Raw genomic sequence first — 19,238 nt, 5'->3', positions numbered from 1 at the left:
GATGAGCTTCTCCTTGGTACCTCCAAGGTGTGATTGGTCCAAGTATGTTCCGAGCTCTTTTGCCATTGTGTTTGGTTCATCTTCAAGCATAGGCCAACAAGGTGTGTGCTAGTATGATTTGAGTTGTGTAGGACCTGTCTAAAGCACAACACTCAAGGCAGATGATTAGTCCATAAACGACTAATCAATTTGCGTTTGTTAATCATCAAAACAAGGTGATTGAATGAACCCATGGGGAACCCTTGGGCTTACAATATCCTTTGGGCATCAGTACCCTTTGCTTGGTTAAGTTATTCTCACCGCCTGGGAAAACTATGCAATTCTACAATGGCTTCTACTTTGGCATGTGACCAATGTATCTTGCACATTCTCCTTATCCTAGTAGGAATCTAACGGTTACTCTAGTCATGACATAGGATCGGCTTCTGCTTTGGCATGTGACCGTCCAATTTCCCAGAATAGCCAACGGTTAGATGGCTATGGAAGGCCACGAGGTCTTGTCCTTTCGACTTAACCCCGTTTGTTAAGAGGGTTATTTAATGTGGGAGTAAAAATTATCATTTTGGATGTTTGATTAGGCAACCTTTGCACAAAAGTAAAACATACATAGCAAACCAAACCATGCCATCCATCACATGAAAAAGCAAACAAACAAACCATGGAAATAAACACACACCATCGATGAAACCCAATTTGGCATCTTGGATCATAGGGATTTTCCCACTAACCTTACTTGAATAAGGGAATCCCTACGACACCATATTGCCAAATTGAGGGTGAATTATAGGCAACTTTGTGCAATGGCACAAGGGGAACTTCGCTGTCCTCAAAGCGAATTTTCAAAGGAGTGTAATCAGATTTGCCTCATTATATGAAGCACAATAATATCGGCAAGTGCGTCCCTCTTTGGTTGGATCGAATCTGCCTCTATCTGCCAGTCAATTTGGAGCATTCCTTTGCCGTAATATTCACAATCCATCGATTAAGTTCCAAAAGAATGATTTCATCCTCAATTGGTCTTGGAAAAAAATTATAAACTATCCTGATTTTAATTAGAAACATCATAAAACACTTTTATGTGGTCTAATAAATTAGTATACAAAATTTTGCGCTAAAACAAGATCGTTTGATTTGTGAATAACAAAATTGTTCCTTACCGGGAACACAATCCGGATAGTATGACATTTCGAGTAAGTTTGAGTGGGATATAGTTACTTGCATGCTTTATCAAGGATCTGAATATGCTACATACATCCTAAGACATTATTTGAAAAGTCTATGCCTGGGTTATAGGCTTTACAAATTGTTTTGGGGTGTAGAAACTAAAACCCAAATCAAATTTCGAAATTAATTTCCTGAATTCTAGCAACTTGTACCAAACTTTAAAAAATCATATCTCCTAAACAGCTCGTCGGATTTTGATGATTCTTGATGCTTTAGATTCGTATTCGAGTCTACCTTCCAACCACGTAAAGAGATCAGTCCAGAAATCCACCATGTGATTCAGTTTTGCTATTTTTCGACAACTAGTCCTATGTTTATTAAAACACACAAAGACTAGAAACCTTGGATAGCTAGGATAAACGTCCGGATGTGGACCCCGATCTGAGAATGATGAGGATATAGATCCCCTCATCCTTTAGATCTCCAAGTGTGAAGGAGATCCCTACCAAGGAACTCTCGAAAAGGTTCCGTCACAATATGAGTGGCGATATATGAGATACCTTTTGAATTGGAGACAAAAGCCCGGAATCAAGACGTACCTAAGAACAGTAAAGAGTTGTCATCCATGGATAGGCCATGGAACCAAAAAATATACTCTGTTTGCAATGGACAACCAAAAGTAATTGGGTCCGTGCCTAGTTACGAGTAGGGAAGGTGTTAGGCACCCCACTTGTCCGAGCGCACTCAGTCTGTTATACCATTTTTTATTATTTTTGATGAATTTTGGAGAAAAATCATGTGAAATGGTAATAAATATCCTCGAGAAAACATCAACCTAAGCATGCAAGACCCGGGGATGGGCAAAAGAAAAAATTAAACAAACAAATCCTATGGAGGGTTGATATTAGAGTCATCTGACATTGGAATACACACTAGAATCCGCCGTCTCCCCCTCTCAAGATGAGAAATAATATACAGGCAAAAGCACGTACAACATATGAATAAGCTTACATCGCTCAAGAGGAGGTGGAGGAGTCTAATGCAAATCCAATATCAGATAGCCCTGCTACCTGTCTCCACTAATCCTAACTCATCACATCTAGTCCTAACTCATTATATCTAGAAAGCGGTAAACATACACATGCATAGCTACAGCTAAGCAGGTAATATCAGATATAAAAAGTAGATATGATGAGATAAAAATAGTGAGATAAAATAAGAAAATATCAAGGAAATAAGCAGGTAAATGATAAATAAAATAAAGCAGTAAAGAGCTACAACTAGACAGATAATCAAGATAAGTAAGCAGGTAAGTGCTACGGTTAAGCATGTGAACAAGCAGTAAAGAACTATAAACAAGAGACAAGAAAAAGGTAAAAGTAAAGAGTTATAACTAAGCAGGTGAATAAACAAGTAAAAACACACAAGAAATGTATCTAACGAAAATAAACACTCAAGATAAAGGAAGAAAACACAATAGCATATCCCTATACAAGAGGTAATGATAAACAACTAAGACAAGTAAATAAACAAACTATCACGCACCTATGCAATAAACAGAGACAAATACCAGATGAAAAACTCCTAAACCTCTAAAACAATAAAAAAAACTGTGCAATAGTATGATCTGGACCAGGATGACCATCCATCCAAGCTGCCTACGTATCCAAGCCGCTTTTTGGAATCAAGGTCAACGTAGTTTTGTGGCCAATTCTAAACTACGATGCCTATTTGTGCCTAGACCACTAAACTAGACTCGACTAAAAGACTTGACTTGTTTTTAAAACTTCATGAATGCGATTATTTAAGTTGAAGTTGATTGTGCATTTTAGGACACCCTATATGCCCTAACTAAATGCAAGTTTTTTCGTAAACTAAAGCAGGTGAGTCCTACATCTTATGTACGACTAGGCTATATCAGCAGACTATGCGCCAAGCTATATAGTCAAACTAACCGTACAGAGGCTCCTAACTCTAGGACTCTCCTAACTCTAGGACACTATAAACATCTAGGATAAATTCCTAACTCTATAGGAAGATCTTTTTTAAAAAGGTTTATTGAAAAGATTTATTTGAAAGATTTTTATATTTTTAAAAGGTTTAAATGGTTTCTTTTTTAAGGTTTGACTGGACTTGGGGTAAAGATCCCAAGCTGTCTACGTACCTCGTGGGAGATGATCAATCCAACGTAGTTCCGAAACAAACTTTCCTAATACGCTCCTAATATTTTTTAATTTTTTGAAGTTTCAATATTTTTTTTAATTTTTGAGATGTTTTGAATTTTAAAATACTTTCAAATGTTTTTGTATTTTTTAAAAATGATTTTACCCTTTTGGCCAAAGGGAACATACAAAACAACACACTAAGGCAAAATTCCTAGGGCTAAAGGGGAAACCCTAAACAAGTAAACTGGTGTCAAGAAAAATGAAACGATCCCTAAACAAGTAAACTATTGTCCCGAAATAAAAATGGTAAGATCCCAAGTAGGTAAGCTCCAATAAAACTAATATAGTCTCCATGAAAGATGAAGAAACAATGTCTACAAGATAAACTCCTAACTAGTGGATAGATTACTAGTCTATGAGATAAACTATAAACTAACCACTCTAAGAGGGGGTGCAAATAAATCAAAACATATGTCTAACAACTCTAAAAGAGGGGGTGCAAATAAGTTTAAACATGTCTCTTAAAAGAAGAGGAGATAAACACGGGTGTGCTAGTGAGACTACGCAAGTCTCCTAAACACAGATGTGGGCTCAAAGTATCCCTATCATTGCCCTTGCAATGATAAATAGGAAAGAGGCAGCTAAAAGACTAAGTTAGTCTTCTAATTTAAGAAAAGGAGAGTGTTCTAGAGACGAGGCTAGGTAAGCCTCCTAAGAGTAAACTTTCTAAATGAGACAAAACTTGTCTCTTAAAGGGGCTCTAGATGACTCTTTCATTGCCCTCGCAATGATAGAGAAAACAGACAACAAAAATATTTTAGGGACTAAGTAAGCCCCCTAAATGAATGAAAAAAAGAGGGAAAATGCTACTGGGACTTGGCAAGTCCTCTAAGGATGGGCTTGGGATGACTCCTTCATTGCCCCTGCATTTATAGACAAAATATCTATTGTAAAAGACTAGGTAGGTATTATAAGGGAGAAAAGAAGAAAGAAAGAAATACAGGGTTGCTCTTATTTAAGAATATTCAAATATCCGTATAATTCTTGAATAGTCTTTTCAAAACAATTAAAAGATAGGGGAATGAATGGAGTCTATATAATTACTGTGACATGACAGCACCCATATAGGCAAGTAAAGGGGTACAATAAATATCATTATTTCATAAAAAAATATTCCCAAGGCAACCATCTAAACCATCATAACTTCATAGAATGTGTCATAAGAAACTGATTCTAATAGAAAATGATAAGCTATTTTTATACTAGGAATTAAAACACTTAAGGGAACAACAACATGAATATCTTCTCATCTGTATTGCAAATACTATTGCAAATTGATCATCATAGTTTTGTTATAAAAAAATCATTCGAACTCCAAAGCATTTATAACAATATTTACTTCAATAGAAATTAATACTGACATTGATCATGCATCTTCTGAATCTGAATATATCAAATAATTTCTATTTCTTATGTTAAAATGAATAAAATATCAAATTATGAAAGTACAACTTTTAAAGCATACTAGTACTTGCACTATCAACAAAAGCAATGACACAGCCAATACCTTATTTAAACAATTGCACTGCTAGTATTTCTAAGCATTATTTAAAAAATCCCTAACAATTTCTCGTTACATTCTAATAGTTATTACATTCTAATAACTATTCCCATCCACACTATCTATCATCTTTCCAGAACAACAGTAAAAAAACAAATTGGATGATTTAAACTACCCAATCATAAAAAAAAAAATTCTTAAAGTGATACTTGAGGGGATAGACTATCAATTATAATGACAAAATACATAACTAGGCTAACTTTTGAAAAGCATTACTAAATGATCATTTATCATACATAGGCAATTGGACAATTCAGTTAGTCTAGCATAAAAAATAAATAGCAATGCGATAGTTGTTCCAATAGTCCAATTGAACTTTATTTGAAACTTATCTAGCATTCAGAGTCTTTTGAACAAATATTTCCAAGTTATTATTATTTTTTTAAATAATGATAAAGGAAAAAGGAAACTTCATACAACCAATAACACTAACCACTTAGACCTACTGCTATAAAAGCTAGCACTACAAAATTGCTTGACACAATGAAATATTACCCTCTTCTTTTAATTGAACATGACTTAGAGACCAACATGATAACAAAGATTTCATACATAACAAGTTACTTGAGTCTTTACTACCAGATAATGAAGGAGTGAATACTAATACAACTTCAATATTTGTAAGTTTAATTGAAAGTGACTTTTCAAGTGTCTTGAACACCTTAAGCTTACAGAATCAAAGAAATGGGTGTATACAAATTTGAATCTTACATAAACAGTAGAACAATACAAACGAGTTTAACACAATTGCCTGAACCAAATAGGGATGTTACTACCTACAACTTTGTTTCTATGAATAGCCTAAAGACATAGAAATGTTTAATACCTTTACCTTGACAATTTATGGACAATACAATTAACATCTTAGCTGAATTCGAATTACATAGATGTACACTACATTTTAGAAGAGTCAATTCAATGTAATGTGCTTCAATTTCTTTTAATCAACCATCAAGCACAATGAATTTCAATTCATCACAATAAAAATAAGATACAACATCTCCCAATTCAACAAAATGAAAATGAACTACAAGAGTTTCCATTTTAGCACAATGAAAATGAACTATAATAGTTTTCAGTTCAGGCACAATGAAGATGGACAACCATAATTTCCCGTTCAAGCACAATAAAGATGAACCATAGTTTTTAGTTCAAGCACAATGTAAAAGGGATTGCAATGGTTTTTATTTCAGCACAATATAAATGAACTGCAATGATTTTTATTTCCTATAAGTCATTTTGGCCACATTCAGCCAAATACACTATCTACAAGATGACATACCATGAATTCAAAATGTAACAGATTGAATGAGTGCATGCAAAAACACTTTCCAGGCATGCAAGTGTTAACTCAAAAGACATCCATATCAGGTATAGTGCAGATCACTTTTCATACATAGGCAAACATGCACTAATTACAAATCCTTTCATGGTAGATGGGCTCAAGAAAAGAAAATTCATCTCTAAATATACACTACATCAATCCTAATAATTGTTTTGGACTCAACCTGCTAATGCCTTCTTATTCTCTCACAATGATTTTTCTTATGAACATGAACTATAGCTCAAATGTATTAAAAATGTGGACAACAGTTGCCATTCTATTTTCTCCTTCTAAAAATCATTTGAACTACTATTCAGCCCTCAAGCCTATGAAATTTTAACCATAAAATCAACTGAAAAGATAAAACCAATCAAGCTCAAATTATTATAAGGTAGTGAAAGCGTAATTTAATGTCACTATAAAAACTGAACAAAGAGATAAAAAAAACAAATGATGAATTAATGAGATTATTAGAACATGAATCAGCAAAATATTGGCACTATCAACAGAATATTTAACCTCTCCTATACACTCGACACATTAGCCCTAGTTGTTTTCATTTGTTAACTATAAACGATGGTTTTAAACCAAACTAAAAGAAAAATTACATTCAGATATCAGTAATTTATCTTCCGGAATAATCAAGATAAAAGAGATTATTTTGAATGAATGATAGATTCAAAGGAATTTGAAGGTCATGAAAAACTCAAACCAATTCCTAAACCTGTTGTCACAAAAGCATGAGCCTTTGACAACGATAACTTACTAGAAACCTTAATCTATAAGCATAATTTAATTCGTGAATGTACAGAAAAGAAAATAAAAAAAAAACCTGTGTAATCTACAAAGATACCGCCAAAATTCGAAATACTTTCTCCTTACCACATCAAGACCATGGAAAAGATGCTGAAGCTCAGATCATTTTGATTTCTCTATGTAATCCCTTTCTACTCAACTCTCTCCCTTTTGACCCTAAATTCCTTATCCGATATCACTCTTACAGTTCAAGCAGATAGGGTTTCAACAAGAATTATTGAAGAAAACATAAATATGTGCTGGCTAATTATAGGATCTAAGGTTTTCATATGAATAAAAGAGATGAAGATGTGAATAAGAGGATATCAACAGGATTCCGACGAATTTGCCAGAATCTACGGCAATCGTTGTTGGATTAGACAAAGAATAGGTCAGATCTAGAGGAATCTTACCGAAATTTATAAAATAAAAGGGAAAAATAGTTAGAAAAGAAGAAACTAAAATTGAGAAAGATGCAAATGGAGGTTAGATCTGAGACTTAAGAAATCCAAGATTGGGTTTAAAGGTTGAAAAAGGTTAGATCTTCAGGTTTCAAAGCAAATAGAAGAAGGTAATAGCTTGAGGAAGAAGATAAGATTGAAGCAATGGTGATAGTGACGGCCGGCCGGAGCTCCGGCAATCTTGCTGGAGAAGGAGATAAGTGTAAAAACCCTCGCATCCCTCTTTTTCTCTCTTTCTCTATTTCTATCTGATTTTTCGTTGGATCTAAAAAATGAAGAAGAACCATTCCCTTCAAACCCTCATTCGATGATATTTTATAGGCAGGTGATAAATTCAATCCCCCCATTTTTCTCTTTAGACAGCTCACTTACACGAATTTGAACTACCATTTTTCTACAAGGGGGTGGCTCGGGTAAAAAAAAAACTTAAGAAATAAGATATTTTGCCTTCCCCCTTCCACTCCCTGGACAGCCTCTTTTCATAAACAAAATAACTAATTTGCTCTCCCAAATTTTCCTTGGACAGCTCCTCTCATCTTCTAATTCACCCCTCCTTCCTAAGGTCTACACGAGACCATTTTATAAGCTAGGGGTGTATTGATATCAGCACACCCTTATTTTGGTAATTGAACCCCCATTTAGTTTCTTTGCTTCTTTAATTATTTGTACCCATAGATTGATTTGGGCACAACCCTGTTGCGATAAACCACCCCCTGTTGATGCCCTAGTTCGAAAATGAAAAAAAAAATATATATATATATATATGTATGAAGATGAAATATTTTACCTCCTTTTACTTCCTTTGGACAACCACCTCTTTGGTCTTAAAAATAATTAATTTCTCCTCCTTTTATGTATTGGACACACCCCCATTCTCTAATGCACTCCCCTCTTTCTTTAGTAAATATAAATGATATTAGCACACTAAGGCTTTGATATTCGCTCACTCCAACTTATCTTATTCGCCTTTTTTCATCGAATTTTTATGAACTTTTATAGGGACCCCCTTGGGATCCTAACCTACTCTAGGAAGAAATTTGGGACCCTAGTTCTCTAGTTTGATGGGTTTTTATTCACACACAAGGGTTTAGGGTTCGTTCAAAATGGGGTGTCTACAGATGCCCCTCTTTGGCAGAGCGTGCTTGTCGCGTGAATGCCAAAGTTGAACAGACAACACATTTTGGCAGACCCGAAAACGAAGTAAAACAAATGTTTAGGTTTTGATTCTAAAATGGTATTGACAAAGGTAAAACAGTAAAATGATTTCACAACAAGACTCAAAGTTTGCAAGCAGTGGGGAGATAGCCCCTCACTGACTCTCAGCTCGGCAATCACGACATCTTAATGAGATAGCCTCTCTCTAACCCCTTAACTCGTCAATATATATCAATTAATGAGGACTTTTATTAAAAATAAGTATACACAAAACACACATATTTTTATACTGAAAATTTACTAAAACAAGTACAAACCAATCACTCAAAGAATTTGTTTTACTGTTTTGAAATGGTCTTCACAAGGGTAAAATGGATTTTAGTTTTAAAATTTCAACATTTAACATGACTTGTGAGTAATTTTGTGAAACGCTGGACACATAACTCAGCATTCTAAATATATTGGTGAGAAAACACCCCACTGCCATATAACATGATAACACATCGAAAAAACACAGATATACCTAAATCCACACTTGGGCAGCGGTACCCTGCGTAACGACGGATCATGACTTGACTTTTCATTACTAACAACAAAAATAACTAGAGAGAGTTGCGGTCCATCTTTTCACCAAACTAGACAAGAAAGAACGACAGTTGAATGAAAACTTTGGTCAAGGGTCCATGGCGATAGGCCATGAAGAACCAAGCAAAGAATAAGGGTCCGTGGTGATAAATCGCAAAGGGCCAAGTAATCGGGAATCTAGGATCCATGGCGACAAGCCATGAAGAGCCAATAAAACAGGAATCGAGGGTCCATGGTAACAAGCCATGAAAAGCCACGCCAAAAGATATTGAGTGATTGATTTATTAAAAACACTGAAAATCAAGAGTTCGTAGCTATGAGCTACGAAGAGCCAAGAAATATTCAAGGGTCCATGACGACAAGCCGTGAAGAGCCAACCAAAAAGGAATTGAGGGTCCATAGTAATAATCTATGAAGAGCCCCGCAAACAAAAATCGAGGGTCCATGGTGGTAAGCCACGAGAGCCTCGCTAGAAAGATTGGGGTGATTGAGTTGTGAGGAGAATGGAAGTCGAGGGTCCATAGCTGTAAGCTATGAAGAGCCAAGAAGTAATCAAGGGTTCACGACAACAAGCCGGGAAGAGCCAAGCAATGAATCTAGGGTCCATGATAATAAGCCACGAAGAGCCAAGCAATGAATCTAGGATAATGGGTCCATGATTCAACTTAAAAGACAAATCACGAAGAGTCACTCATAAAACAAGGGTCCATGGTGTGCCTGACTGGCAAACCACGAAGAGCCTCGGGAACCAATAGGCGTTGCTGAAAATTGATTGCTTTTGAATGAGTTTTTTCTAAGATTGATCATCTCTTGCCGAGAAAATTGGGAGTACGAGTTCCTTCCTGAGGATCGGACTCAAGTAACTTCATAGGATTTTCTGGGTACTAACCCTTCTTTTTTATAGAATAGAATTCTGCTGGGGGTTTGAAGGTTGTGGGAGCAAATTCTAGACTCCGTTGGGGAATTGATATTCTTTGAAAATGGACTCTTATAGAAAGAGGGCTCATTTCAGGAGTTTAAAAAATTTGGCTCAAGATGTGCTTGTACCTCTCCTATCTCAACTTGTTGTAAACATTGGCACTGATTGTCTGTGTGTTTGATATCTGAAATTCCAAGGGTAGGCCCGAATACTATTATAATGACAACTTATGAGGAGGGAAAATTAGGTTACTAACAAGTTTTAAACTTTTGAAACTTCTAACCCAATTTTGAAGATTTAAGAGATCAAAAAGGGCAACTAAGCCGACAAGTTAAATCCTAAGTGCAATGCAAATATGAAGCAAGAGATAAGAGAGAATGCACCCGAGATTTAAAGTGGTTCGGTCCTCAAAATACGAGGCCTACTCCACTCCACCAACCTAACCCGTTGATGGCTTCACTATGTTGATCTTCTTAACTTCGGCGAAGATCGGTGCCGATTACAATTCCAATTGCCTTTAACCTTGGTGGCAATCCTCACCACGGAGAGTGGGCTCCGCTTCTCCGAAGACTCGCCCTAATACAATCGTCTTGATGAAGAAAGAAAGAACTAAAAAATCCCTCATAAGTGTTTACAAGGTTTGTAGAAGATGTACAAATTTGAGCCTAATGATCCAAATCCTAATTCTAGAGGATGAGAGGCATAAACAAGCTTGATTCACTCTTAGGATGTTCAAATAGAGTTTTTGAGTGTTAGGATTGATAGTTGGGAAGTTTAGAATACCCATATATATAGAAAACCCAAATATGACCGTTTGAGGGGCATAGTGGTAAATCTGGCAAAATCCCTAACGGCTATAATTTGTTCCCGAACTAGTGGTCTCGAAGTTCCTAGAGATTTTCTCGGAGTTCCGAGAAATTCTCTCGGAGTTCCGGGAATTGAAACAGAAGATGGAAAATGTTACTGGACCAAATCTCGGAGCTCCGAGGAATCTCTCAGAGTTCTGAGAAGCCTATTTCCAGCAGATTTTCAATTCTTGTTTCTTATTTGTTTTGGGCTTCCAAATCTTCACCAAGTGGGATTGTTATGAGGGTTCCAAATTGTTGGAACACCACAAGGACAACCACTTAAGCGTTTAGGGTGTGTGTGATTTACTTTATTTATGCCTCTAAACACCTAAACTAAGATTGGATCTTTACATTCTAAAACGACTTCAATCTTCAATTGCGATGGTTCAAATCTTCATGCGTCTTGGATCTCTGATGTCTTGGTCTTCCGAATGTGGTCCAATGAGAGCTTCTTCGCCTCAATCCAAGCAATCTTGTCTTAGCACAATTATGATCTACAACTTAGACATTCAAACACATTAGTGATATAAAATCACTTGTGTATTGGAATCATAAAAAGAAGATGGGAATGCCAAGGTGGGAACCGTTGGGCGTACAAGCTTTCCCTTTTTTATGATGACAAGCACAAGAGATTTTCCAATAAAAGCATACATATATTTCCTTACACTAGATTTTTCTCCCCATTTGGCATCAATCAAAAAGATGGGGTAAAAGAAAATCAAAGGGATGAAATTTATAATTTTAAGCTCCCTCTTTTTCAAGGAAAAAGACAAACATAAAACTCCCCCTATTTAGAGTTTTTATTCAACACAAGAGGGAATATTTAAATAACCATAAAAAGATATTCAATTTTAAGTGTGAGCCCCTAATCTAAAAACACATATGAAGAGAATCATATGGGGGCTTTGGGAACCCAAGCTTTCTTGGTTCCACCACAATCCCTAATATTAGATGCACATTGGAATTGGTAGTGACCATTGATTCCACAATAATGGCATCTAACATGAGGGTTAGATAGACTAGTCCTATCATAAAATACATGATTAGGTCTATGACTAGCCTTCTTCAAGATTATGTCAATAATTTTATCACCATTTAGGAATCCATGGAGACATAATCTTAACCTTTCATTTTCATTATGAAGATGTGTTATTTGATTTAAAAACTCATTAGAGTCATCTTCATAAGATTTGAAAGAGCTTGCCACATTTTGGAGTTTAGCAATTTGGCAAGATTTCTCATCCAAACAACCCTTAAGGGTTTCAATCTCAAGTTTAAAATTTTTAATTTTTACTTTAGCTTGAGATTTGGAAGAAGAAGATTCATTTTTCAAAACATCAAGTTCATTTTCTAATTTTGAAATAGATTTTTTAAGATCTTTATTTTTTGAAATTTGAGAATGCAAGGTAATGCACAATTCATCATAAGATATGTTTCCACTATCACTACTTGATGAATTACAAGAGGGGTTAGAATTTACCTCATCTTCATGGGTGAGTGCCATGAAGCAAAGATCATCCTTATTAGCTTCCCCTTCACTTGAGCTTTTTCCCGAAGTGCTAGAAGCATCCCAATCGGCTACAAGACCCTTGTTCTTCTTCCAATCCTTCTTATTTCTCTTGTACTTTGAGGAAGATGAGTTGAGAAGAGGGCATTCCAGTCTTTTGTGTTCCGTCTTCTTACAATTATAGCATCTTATACCACCATCAACTTCACTTTCTTCTTTCTTCTTCTTTTTATATTTTTTGTGCTTCTTTCTCCATAAGCTTTTGAATTTTCTCAAAGCTTCTTCTTCATCACTATTTGCCTCACTTGAGGAAGATGAGTCCGCTTTCACCTTGAGTGCTAAGGATCTACTCTCTTTTTCTTTCTCTTTTGGCTTATTCTCCTCTTGTCGACTAGTGAGGAGCATCTCATGAGTGATAAGAGATCCTACGAGCTCCTTCATAGTTACTGTCTTGAGATCCTTTGATTCTTTTATGGCGGTGACCTTTGGATCCCAATGTGGAGGAAGTGACCTAAGCAACTTACCCACAAGCTCATCAGTAGGATAAGATTTACCAAGATTAGCTAATTCATTTGATATTTTAGAAAATCGGGTATACATTTCGGAAATACTTTCATTTTGACCCATTCTAAACATTTCATATTTGCTCTTTAACAAGTTTATTTTGGAATCCTTGACTTGTGATGTTCTCTCATGGGCAACGGCAAGAGTATCTGTAGACACCCCATTTTGACCGGACCCTAAAACCTTCAAAATCGAATAAAGTTCTAAAGTCGAATAAGATCCTGAGATCGAGCAAAGTCCCAAAATTGAGCAAAATCTCAAAATTCCCGAGGAGCTGAGTCCCGAGTGATTGATAGACCTGAGAAGTCCATTTGTGGTTAGTCATGTGAAACTTTTCAAGGCCTCAATCCCCATACTGATCTTACCAAAATAAAAATAAAAAAAAATTGCAAAAGACCCCTGGTTTTGGTATTGGCACTCCATTGGGCTTCCTGAGTTTTAGTGTTTATTCGCATACCATATTTTGATTTTTACGCTAACTCGCCCTGTCGTAGTGTTTAAGGAGCTATTAAGGGGTTATCACATTTCCCAAGATAGCTCTCGCGAGCTAATTAAGGAAGAAGGACAGACAAGTTAGTGCGATTATTAAAATATAATTGTGCTTCAATCATTGCAAATGATAAGTAATGATATATTTTGTCCCTTCCCCTTTGCCCAAACCACCCCTTTAGTCACAAAATAATAAAATAGAATACATTAGACGGGGGCTGCCCATGAGAGAGAAGGGGGGGCAGAATATATCATTTCCTATTTACAAGAGGGCTTTTTTGGAACATTTTATTGCTTCCTCTACAAGCAATAAGCAAGGACCATAGGATCAAAAGGGGACTAGGTGTAGGGTAGTGATTGAGGAGCATGCCTAAAGTTCTAGGTTTTTCTACAAGGGTGGGGATGATCCAGTTCATCAAAAAGGGGGAATGGATGGCTGAGATTAGAGGAGGGTTTCAACCCTAGCTATAAAAAAAAAAGAGAGTCTCGTGGGTAGGGAGGGGAGCCCCATTTTCCAAGAAAAAGAGCAGCAACAGAGAGAGGGATAGGAAGAAAGGGATTTGCAGCCACCTCATCTTCTCCTCCTTCTACCACCACCTCCAAACCGAAACCCCTTTTCCACCTCTTCCACCATTTTTTACCACCACCATTTCTTCATTTCCGCCACCATCTCCATGGATTCCGGCAAGCTTGCCGGAATCCGACCAAACCCAAACCCATCTCAACCTCCATCGATCTCCAGCCACTACCACCTACGACCATCTTCTTCAACCTCCTCCATTAATTCCGGCACCATCCCTCTGCAACCCACCCTCATTTGCACCTCCATCTCCTCCAATACCTCCACCATCTTCCCCATTGCACCGACACCACCATTATAAAAAAAAAAACAGAGAAAGGAGTAGCAGAGAAGAGAGAGGGAGAAAAGCTGAGAGCTGGGCGGCCATCTTCTCCAGCCTCAATCTAGCCTCCTTCTCCACCCATTCCGCGGCCACCACTGTCATCCACCACCACCATCCTCGACTCCACCATCAAAACCCATTTGTTTTATTTTTTCCATTTGCAGCAACCATCATCCCCATTGATTCCGGCAAGCTTGCCGGAATCCGACCACCCTTCACAAACCCATCTCCAACCATCTCTGTCACCACCACCATCTGCAACCTCTATCCACCACCATCCGACCATCATCACCTCTATCCCCATTACCATCAAAACCCTTTTTCTATTCTCTATCTCATCCCACCCAATCGAGCTTACAAACCCCACCTCCGTTGGAAACCCCATTTCCCTCCGGCAAATCTCCATTATCTCCGACCAACCCCTCTTATCCGGCCACTACTCCTCCAGCCGACACCTCCATTGCCGCCATTCTCCCATCCCTCCACCATACCCATCTCCGTCCAATCCCTCTTCCAACCTCGGCCACCGGAATCCGGCACCGCCACCATCTATTCTCCTCCATCCAACCATCCATTATCTTCTTCCTTGAGCTCCTAACCCAGTTTTTATAAAAACCCCTTTACACCCATCGACCTACATCTACCAAAACCCAAAACCCTCCATTTCTATCCTCTGCAAATCAGATCTATCCACCACCATTTCTTCATTTCTACCAAATCCCTCTTCATTTACAACCCTAGGATCACATTCATTTCAATGGCCATCACCTCCACGATAGATCCAATCCCCTTTTCTTACCCCTAACCCAATAGATCTCTATTAAGTCAAGAAGTTGAAGTCAGAGCAAGAAGAAGAGGTCGAGGATTCGAGCAAAGGTTCTCAGAGTCAAGGGAAAGAGGGCAAGGAGATCTGCGGTCATCCATATTTGGTAATATATTTAATTTTCAATGATTTTCATTTGTTCCAATGTGGTGATTTATGTTCAACGCCAGTTGCTAAATGGTTTTCATGCTCCCTGTAATGTGTTCTTTTTTTTATCTTGCAATCGAAGGTTTTATTCTTAATCAGCCCTACTCTGATTTGTCTTGCGATTTGAAAATGAAAGAAGAACATGGTTCGCTCCTATGATCAGGTCCTAAAGATTGCAATGTCTTTTCTGTAAGAGATTTGAGATATTATCTTCTTGTCCATGTGCGTGTCGAGTCTTCTATTCCGATTCCATTGGCAGCACCAATTTGTCTTCGTTTCTACAGCTTCGCAATTCTCGATCCTTGTGTTCAGAAGAGTTTAAGATTCAACATAGGCCCTGTGTACCTATTTTGAGCGCAATCGGTAGTCATCCTTCTCCTAATTTTTCTTCTTGATTGGGTCATGCTATTTGGTCGGATGGAGTTTTCTACTTGGTCATTTATTCTAAGTCAGTTTGGAGGTAGAACTATCAATGCTTCTGAGGTCAGCACCGCTCCATGATTTAGTAATCCCATAGGGTCAATTGGTCTTTATTCCAATTTGATGAGGATTTAATTATAAGGGATGGAACCAGATTAGTGAGAGCAGCTCCATTTCACATGGCTTAAACTGTGGTCATATTCAATTCACCAAATTCTCCTGCTATGTGAGGGTCTTCTACCAGGTTTGTCCTCGAGTGCATGTAAAAAAGTAGTCCGCATAATCAGCTTCGATAAACCGAAAGTCATGTGTATGTCTTTAGTTAGCACCATGCTCATATACTTAGAAGGGGTGTCACTTTTGACTCTATGTTTGCATGCTTGAGGAACATTTTTGGGTACACCCTCTCAATTGGTTGGGTTCTGAAGCCATGCTTACATCATCTCCTCAATTTCCTCTTGCTCTGATATCCGAGATTTGTATATGATTTCTGTGACTTGCATCTATAGTCATGATTTCTTCAGCTCCTCCGAGATTATCTCTGTGTCTTGGGGGTTAGCTTTAGACCTCCAGGGTTACCTCTTATATGTTTTTGGGTTGGTCTTCGAGTTTAGACATCTCATCGATTTTGGGAGCAGCATTGTCGGGTTAAGGCGATGACGGACGGCAACCTCTTGAGCCAAAACCCCCTTTCGATCGAAAGGGATAAAAATACATAAAAATCAAATAACAAAAAATCCAAATAACATAAAAAAAGCAACAAAAGCGTTTGTCGAAAAGCTGTTCGAACTACGTTGGCTTGATCCCTTTCTACAGGGTACGTAGGCAGCTTGGGATCTTCATCCCAAGTTCAGTCAAACTTTTCAATAAAATCATTTAAACCCTTCAAAGAAATCATTTCAGCATCTAAAAATATCTTTCAAGCTTTTCCCAAAAATACAAAAACCAAAATGGGCAAGGATGGTGATTGCCAAGTCACTTGGAGCCTTCTTTTCATTTCATTTTCGATTTTGATCGGGGTTTGCCGGTTTTATCGGTTTTCCAACGTTTTATCGGGTTTTGGGATGGGCGACGACGTAGCGTGGCCTCTTTACAGGGATTGTCCTTGCTGAGCCCAACGATAGGCTATGACGATCGCGAGACTTGTCCGATTTTTAGCGGATCAGGATCACTGAGCTCGATTCCTTTAGAATCGCTCCCTGAGTCTATCGTATGTCCCATTTTCTTTTCCCTGGCATTTTGGGTTTGCGCATACCGTCTATTTTCTGATTCCTTTCTTTCCTCGCATCTTTTAGTTTATCGTGTGTTTGTCTTTGATTCCTTGTGTGTTTACTTTCAGCTTGCTTATTCCTTGTGCGATTAGTTTCACATGCTTATCTGTCGATATTTACTGCTTTTCTGCATATCATATCTGCTATTACTTGCTTAGCTGTAGCTGTGCATGAGGATGTTATTGCTTTCCTAGATGTAATGGGTTAGGAGTAGATGCGGTGAGTTAGGATTTGGATGTTTATTTTCTTTTGCCCATCCCCGGGTCATGCATGCTTAGATAGACATTTTCTCGGGGATACTCGTTCCCATTTCACATGATTTTAGCCCAATACTCTTCAAAATTAATTAAAAATGGCATAAGAGACCAGGTGTTTGCACTTGGGCGAATTGGGGGCGCTTAATACCTTCCCCATTCGTCATCAGGCACGGACTTTTGTATCTCTGGTTATCCGTTGCAATAGAGTATTTCATGGGATCCAGGGCCTACTTCCTTGGATGGCGACTCTTCTTTCTTATGGGTACATCTTGGTTCCGGGCTGGTCCTTGAATCGAGAGGTATCTCATTTATATCGCCACCCATGCTATGAGTGGCACCATTTTGAGAGTTCCTTGGTAGAGCTCTCCTTCACATTGTGGAGATCTTAGAAGATCGACGTGGGACCTCGTGTCCCTCGCCCACCGTCCTCGGGATCGGGGTCCACAGGCTGGCGACTATGCTGGGGATTTCTTGGAACATTGCCTAACTCTGTAAAAATGCCATTTTTACTGATTTTGAAGAAATTTGGACTAAAATAATTTTAAATGGGAACATTTTCCGTTAGAATGCCAGGGGCACCAGATAGGTGCGTAAATAAAACAAGGGCTCACACACTCACTTCCATCATTTGCATATATTATCTGTTTTGTGGTTACTTTCTGCTGTGGATGTGCTATCAGACTGCTTACCTCGGAGAGATACTATGAGTAGAAGCCGTGAGGGCTATACCCGCCTTCTAGCGCTACCGCACCAGTAGTATACTCAGCACCTGGACACTTCGTGTGTAAAACGGACATAGTTCGTACACTGGACTCTCTGTCACAGTGTACAAGTAACTATGCACCCGGCCAAGTGGACCTCGCAACGGTACCCCTTCTATATATTGCATGGTCTTTTGTTTGCATTTATGGACGAACATGTGTTGCTTACACATGTGGAGCCTAGATTTAGGAGCCTTGTCCTGTCTATAGATTATTGTAGTTCACTTTAAGTGGCTACAACGCGGTCCTAGTACACTCACATGTCTGTCATGAGTCGAGACTTCCTTGACTCCGCAAGATTAGACTAGGATTGGTGCCCCTGGTTAGGATATATATGTACATATATTTATTACTAGATTAGGGCTTGCTTCATAGTTAGATTTTCTTTCATAATCTAATCTTTTTTTTCCCATCCATCCGTCTTTTGGATTATGATCAGATCATTGGTTTCACATCATTATCTTTATAGCCATGATCTATCTTCCCTGGGCTTGATCCTTTGATCGATCTTGATCAGATCGCTCCGCATGCCAATTGTGAGTCTACTTTGCCATTATCACTACCAGAGTGTGTGTGTTCTTGCTGAGAGCCCTGTTTCATTTTGACCTTGTCGGCATATTCTTTATGCTTGGTTGCCTAGACCCTCCTTGTACAGTTGTTATGCTGCCGGTTTTTCTCCAAAAATCTTAAGCGTAACCATTATCCTTTAGGAGTATTGATAAATCATGTGCTTACCGTACCATATCTCCTAGTACAGCTGTTATGCTGCCGGATTTTTTCTAAATGTCCTGAGTGTGGTCATCATCTTTTTAGGCTTGTTGCTAAACCATGTACTTACCTTACCACATCTCTTTGTACAATCGTTATGCTACCGGATTTTACCCGGAATATATTGAGTGTGACCGCTATTGTTTAGGGTTAGTGATAAACCATGAGTTTACCATGCCATGATCCTTTTGTAAGGCCATTATGTTGTCGGATTTTTATCTGAAACACTCTAAGTGTGATGGTTATCCGTTTAGGTTTGATGGGCCGTCATGACCCTTCTTACAATTGTTGT

Source organism: Tasmannia lanceolata, unplaced genomic scaffold (assembly GCF_043159265.1).
Source record: "Tasmannia lanceolata isolate RefF3 unplaced genomic scaffold, GAP_Taslan_0.1 ptg000019l, whole genome shotgun sequence".
Lineage (NCBI taxonomy): Eukaryota > Viridiplantae > Streptophyta > Magnoliopsida > Canellales > Winteraceae > Tasmannia > Tasmannia lanceolata.
This window is presented reverse-complemented; position numbering follows the sequence as displayed.